Raw genomic sequence first — 6,933 nt, 5'->3', positions numbered from 1 at the left:
AATTAATAAAGTGTATGAGTGGGATTAAGAAATAAGTTGACTGGACTGACTGGTAAAAAGTAGAGTTACCATGGTTACCTCTCAACTGTACAGATTTTTGGCTCATATTTTTGGCCCGTTCTTCATAAAATGTTTGTTTTTCTGGCAAATCAATATTAAAGTCACAAAATATTGACATACATTTGAGTTTCAGACTTCAGATGCTTCAGAAAATGTATGTTAAAACAAACCATGTTACTCTAGCAACTTTCTTAATTTATAAGAGCAATATTTAAAATATGCCCCTATTTATGTCCATTTGCTCCCTCCTCCCACATTTTGTTGGGCTTTGTCCAGATTTCTTGCACTAAGAGGTTGAGAGGTATGCTTTGGTGACATCCTGGAGCTCCTCAAACAAAAAGGTGGCTGGTCTTCCAATACGCCCTCCCAAGAGGAACTGGTGTTTCTGGAGGCTTTCAGGTCTGGCCCATCTACCTTCTGGGTGACCCCCCCCCCGGCTAACAAGCTTGTAGACCTGGTCTCTTGGTGGGCGTGGAAGGAGTTGCACATGTCTGAGCGAATTTCTAAGAGACCAGATAAGATTCACCCCCCTCCAAAGACTATGCGCATTAAAGTAAGGGAATCCCTATTGATGCCATGGTTATTGCTGTGGCTACAAGAAAGAAAATAGCAGAACAGAGTTCCTCTATCAGTCCCCCTAACAGGGAGTCAAGGGAGCTGGACAGATTTAGGAAGCATACGTATGCTTCAGCGACCTTTGCACACAGGTCACTGCATTATTTGGCACATTTTACAAGACTACAACAAGATTTGATCAAGGAGCTTACCAAATCTTTTGTTGAGATCCATGTCCTCCAAGGATGGGAATAGAATTTCCTTTCAGCTGGCCTCCCTCTAATCTATCTCTTATTCATCCATGAAGTTAATCTCCCATGCTGCAGAAGGTAACTCACGGGTGGCGGGTTCAGGTATAGCCATTAGAAGCCATGCCTGGATGCACTTATGTGACTTTGCAGAAGCATTTCAGTCTTCATTCATCAATGTGCCCTTTGACGGATCATCTCTTTTTGGCCCTGAGGTTAAGGACACACTCTACAGGTGCAAACAAGAAGGAAAGACCATGTCTGCCATGGCTATATGTTTTTTACTCCTCAAAGGTCCTTCTTCAGGAACCAACAAGGTAGTAGAAAGATGTGGTTGAAAAAGTCCCAAGGTCCTTTCCAGGAGTCACATGGAGATAGTTCCCCCCAGGGACGGGGGGGGGGGACTCAAATGGACATTGTTGCCTTTGTGGCAGACTTGGCCTGCAAAACTAGAGATCTAGAGATTCTTTTTCAGATAGGTCCTATCAATGCTCCTGAAAGGAGGCCCGAGCCCAACTGTCCCCCTCTGTAGGCAGTCGGGGTGGGGGGTCATCTATCCCTGCACAAGAGTGCCTGGTTAACTATCACAAAAGACTTGTGGGTGCAGAAGATTATATTCAGAGATTATATCATACCATTTTCCAAACCCTGTCCAACAGTTCAGAAGAAAATCCTCAGTGTTCCACCCAATCAAAGAGAAGCAGCATCTCTAGAGATAAAAAAGCTGGTAGACAAAAAGATTCATATAAGAGGTCCCCTCAGACTAGAGAGGGTCCAGAACTTACTCATGATTCTTATTGGTGCCAAAAAAGATGGGGGACTTGAGACCATTTCTGGATATCAGAAAATTAAATCAGTTTTGTGCAGTATACAAAGTTTTGAAGGGTCATGGTTCAGTCCATTCTGCCCCTTCTGCAGAACGACAATTGGATGTACTTGATAGATCTTCATGATGCATACTATCACATCAAAATGAAAAGGCATTCCAGGAGATACCTACACTTCTGGCTGGGGCCAGTCACTATCAGTTCAGAGCACTGCCTTTTGATCTCACCACAGCCCTCAGGATGCTCACCAAATGTACAGCAGTTGTATCAGCTTACTTAAGACTGCTGGGATTCCAAGTGTTTCCATACTTAGACAACTGGTTCCTGACTGCTTCAACCAGGCATCAACTAATACAAGCAAAGGATTACTTACTACAGATTTCCTCCCATCTAGGAAAATCAGCCAATTATAACAAATCTCAGCTCACACCAACACAGAGTCTGGAGTTCATGGGTGCTTGTTTAGATACAGTCAATCAGATGGATTCTGTTTCCTCAACTCAAATAAACACTCTACAACCCCAAGTCAAGAAAATGATCCAGAATTAATTCCTTTCAGCCCAGTTGATACTTCAGGTTTTAGGTTCCATGGCAGCAGCTATCACCCTTGTTCTGCTGGCCAGGTTCCATATGAGAATTCTTCAGCGGAATCTATCAACTCAATGGTCCATTCTACATCATCCATTATCTACACCAGTCAAGATCATTCAAAAGTTCTTAATGCAACAAAACACATTGGGACAGGGTCTCTTATCTAAGGAGAGAAAAAAAGGTGCAATGACAATTATTGGAACTATTTTACCCAAAGTAATAATATACCTCCGAGCGAAGAAGATAAAAATTAATTATAATACCTTCTAAACATACAACTTCATTTCTTAGATGGAATCTCTTTACTTGGAAATTTTTGCATAGATCTTTCTTCACATCACATAAAACTGAATTAATGCTCAAGCAGAAACAAGTTTGTTGGAGATGTAAACAAGAACATAAAGCAGATTGCCAGTGCATGTTTTTTGACTGTACTGTCTTAACATCCTATTGGAATAACATTATTCTCTTTTTGGAGGCTTTTTTTTTTGAGATAAATTTGTTTTATCTAAATCACTAATCCTTTTTAAAACTCCTATTCTTATATGTGTTAAAAAAATGAAATATTACATTTTGTGGTCTATACTGTCTATAATGATAAAGGTTATAACTCAGAATTGGAAGAATTAATCTACACCCTCCTTCAAAGAATTTATAAATATTGCAACTGAAGTCTGTCACCTAGCAATCATTACAATTAAGTCAAGAACAGCCAGGATTACCTCTTGCTACAATGCATGGGCAAAACTTAGAGATCTGCTTGACAAGCAAAAATAACTGTGTTTTAGATTTAATGTAATGTATAATAACTTGAATGGCTTGATGGTTAATAGACGCTATTGTAAATAGTTGTTTTTTTCTTTTGTGTGTGAGATTTGGTTGAATTTTTTCATTTAGTATGTTCACAAATCTCTGACTGTAAATATTACTGTGATTATTTCACAAATTAAAAATCCAATAAAAACTTAAAAAAAAGATAATTCAAAAGATACATTTTATGGTGGATTCACTCAAACCATCTTCATGAAGGCTGTCCCTTTGTTCTTCCCCTCCCCAATGCCATGGTAACCACGGATGCCTCTCAGCTTGGTTGGGGGACATTACCTGGGAAAGATGGTCCAAGTACATGATTCCCCTGTGGAGGCCAAGATGCATATCAGTGTCCTGGAGATGACAGCAGTCCTCCTAGCATTGCAGGTATTTCAAGACATTCTGCTATCTGGGACAATTGCAGTACAGATGGACAACATGTCAGTAGTCTGGTACATCAACAAACGGGTGAACCAAATCTTATCCTCTTTGTTGAGAAACTATGACAGTATGACAATGGGTGATCTCTTCCAATTGCTTTCTAATAGCAGTGCACATTCCAGGAAAATCAAACATGAATGTAGACAAATTAAGCAGGTCTATTCTGATGCTTCATGTGTGGTCTATCAATGTCAACATGGCAGAGAAAGGTTTCTGTCAACGGCCCAGCCGTGCTGCAATCTTTTTGCTTCTCCCCTCAACAAGTGCAGCAGGTTCTTTGCCCTGATCACTCCACTAGGGAAGTCACTGAGAGATATTCTTGTTAATGATCAACCTCCCAGTCCCCTTTTTACCTTTCCATCCTCTCTTCTATTTCCCAAGTTTCTTCAGAAACCAGTTCGGTTGAAGAGCACTGTTATCCTCATTGCACCTTTTTGGCCTTGTCAGATTTGGTTCCTGTTCCTATAGCCTCATCTTCTACATCCACCCTGGATTCCAGATCCAATTCCAGACCTCCTGTCTCACCCAACAGATGTGACTTACCCAGACATATTAGGTCTACAATTGACTGCATGGTTTCTCCAGTTCCAATGATTGCTAGACAGCCCAGGGTCTCCTCCCCCATCCATCACATTTTGTTATCTTCTCACAAAGCTTCTAATAGAAAGATCTACAAAAGTAAATAGAAAATATTTGTCTTTTGGGACCTCAGCAAAGACTTTGACCCTTTGTCAGCATCTATCTGGCTATCCTTGAATTTTTAGCTTTGATTTTTCACTGAAGAAGCTAGTTTCTCAACAATTAAAGTTCAGTTGGCTGCCATTTCTAATTTTCACCTGGATGAAAATAACTCTTCCTTAGTGTCTTCTAAACTTTGCAAGGGCTTTCTTAAAGGACCTTTTCTGCTCAGACCTCAATTGAAAGGCCCTACTCCACATTGGGATTTAAATATAATGCTTCAGGCCTTAACTCAGTCACTTTTTGAACTTTCAGCCAAAGCTTACACCAAATTTGTATCTTGGAAATCTGTTTTTCTAGTGGCTTTTATGTCAGCTAGAAGAGTATTTGAACTCCAGGCTCTGTCTTCAAAGCCTCCTTATCTAATTTTTCATAAGGACAGGGTTTCATTGTGGACTAACCCTTCTTTTTTGCCTAAGGTAGCATCTGAGTCAAATACTAATCAGGTCATTAATCTCACAGTATTCTTTCCAAATTTCTCACACAAAGGAGAGTACATGTTATACCTGTTGGATGTGCATAGACAACTTAATCTCTACCTTCATAGAACCAAAGACTTTAGGAAATCTGACCAGTTGGTTGTTTCCTTTACTCCTTCCAGATTAGGAACGCCAGTGTCTAAAGTTACATATAGTCAAATGGTTGACTGATTGTATAATCTTTTTCTATGGAAAATTGGGTTTATCTTTGCCAAAACCTTTTAGGGCCCATTCCATCAGATTTATGGCTTCTTCTTCAGCCTTCTGGTCTACAGCATCTTTAGATGATATTTGTGCATCTGCAGCCTAGGCTAATCCACATACCTTTATTGCTCATCAGAATTTGGATCTGGTCTCTAGGAACAGAGCAGCTTTTGACTCAGCAATGCTCTGGAATATCCTTCCTTAGGGTTCTCCCAGGGTTGTGGTAGCTGGGGACTCTGTAACATCAGCTGAGGATTGAACGAAAATTACTACATCAGATTAAAATGTTATGTACTATAATGTTCCATCTGTGTTGCCCGTTTTCATTCTTCCTCAATTCCCCACCACCTACCCCATCCCTTAATATTCTTCTGGAGAGATCTAAGCATGGTATAAGAACCTCTGTTCCTTATTTGAGCTTCTCCCATTTTTCTATTCTACCACTGCCTTTTTACATCACATACTGCGATATAAACTATTCCCTTAGAGTAACAATAATACTTTTTCTGAGGCAAAATAGTCCCAAACCATTTTTGTGCCATTATACCGTTGTCGATAATAAAGGGACATAGTGCACATCTCCCATATCTAAAGTTACCAAAGACGCTTGAGTTGCATACTTTTTCTCAACCAATCCTTTCAGGGAGATATCCTTTTTTACACCACTAGGGGTTGTCCACCTACTGCCATGGTGGTGCAGTGGTTAGCATTGTCGCCTCACAGCAAGAGGTTCTCCGGTTTGATCCTTGGCTGGGGTGCCTTCTGTGTGGAGTCTGCATGTCCTCCCTGTAGTCGCGTGGGTTTCTTCCGGGTGCTCCGGTTTCCTCCCACATCCCAAAGACATGCAGTAGGTGGATTGGACACTCTAAATTGGCCCTAGATGTGAGTGCGTGTGTGTGCCTTCTGTGGAAGGTTGGGCGCCGGGCTGGCAACTCGACACTGTAAAACTCTACTACCAATCATGAGCAGATAGGTGATCCACTGTGGCAACCCCTAACCGGGAAAAGCCGAAAGAAGAAGAAGAAGGGGTTCTCCACCTACTCTATTGACCACATCATTGTCTAGATTAAAAATGGACCAAAATTTTGATATGACCTGTTTGATGTCAAAAAAATGTAAGGTGTAAGGGATAGTTAAAGCCATACTGAATCCACTCTGCCCAAGCAAGTTAGTTCCATCCCTTTTAGGTGCATGTGTCAACAACAGAACAGTGTAAATCCCCTGTCCCCTTTTTGTTCTGACCTCTTCAGCTATACTGCTGATAAAGGTGGTGGGATAACCCCTTCTCTCCAACATATCTTGCAGTGCAACACATTCAGTCAGAAAGTCAAAGTCATCAGATACCATTCTGGCCAGTCTAACATATCGCCCTTTGACTAGGGATTTCTTTTGGTGTAAAGGATGCTCTGAAAATGTAGCAAATAATTAGAATAAGTGAGCTTCCTGTACAAGTGGGAGGTGAAAACTTTCCTGTCATAGTCATTCTTGATTGTGATGTTGAGATAGTGCAAAAAATGTTGTTTTTGACCATGGTAAATTTCAAACAGTCAGTGGTGTTATTGATGTAAGTAAAAAATCTATCTAGGTCATTCTCACTACCTTTCCAAAAAAGGACTAAATCATCTAGATACTGGCCGTAAAGTGCCCAAAGATGTTTAAAGTCCAAATCCAGGATGTGCAAATCCTCCCACTGGGCAAGGACAATGTTAGCAAAAGCAGGGGCACAGCAAGCACCTATGGCAACCCCCTGTATCTGCTTAAAAATCTGCCCCTCAAAAATAATGAAATTGTTGTCAAGCACTAAATCCATACAAGAACAGAGTGTAAGAATGGCATTGTGGTCCATGCTGGTATTGAAACATAGATAATCGTAAAACCTTTCAAGACCTATGTTAGGAGGGATTACTGAAAAAAGGTTGCAGATATCAATGGTGACTATGATTAAATTATCTGTATACATTTCTGGCTTGATTTTCCCCA

This window comes from Protopterus annectens, chromosome 3.part1 (genome assembly GCF_019279795.1).
Source record: "Protopterus annectens isolate FY-2018-M chromosome 3.part1, PAN1.0, whole genome shotgun sequence".
Taxonomy (NCBI): domain Eukaryota; kingdom Metazoa; phylum Chordata; order Ceratodontiformes; family Protopteridae; genus Protopterus; species Protopterus annectens.
Note: the sequence above shows the minus strand (reverse complement) of the source record.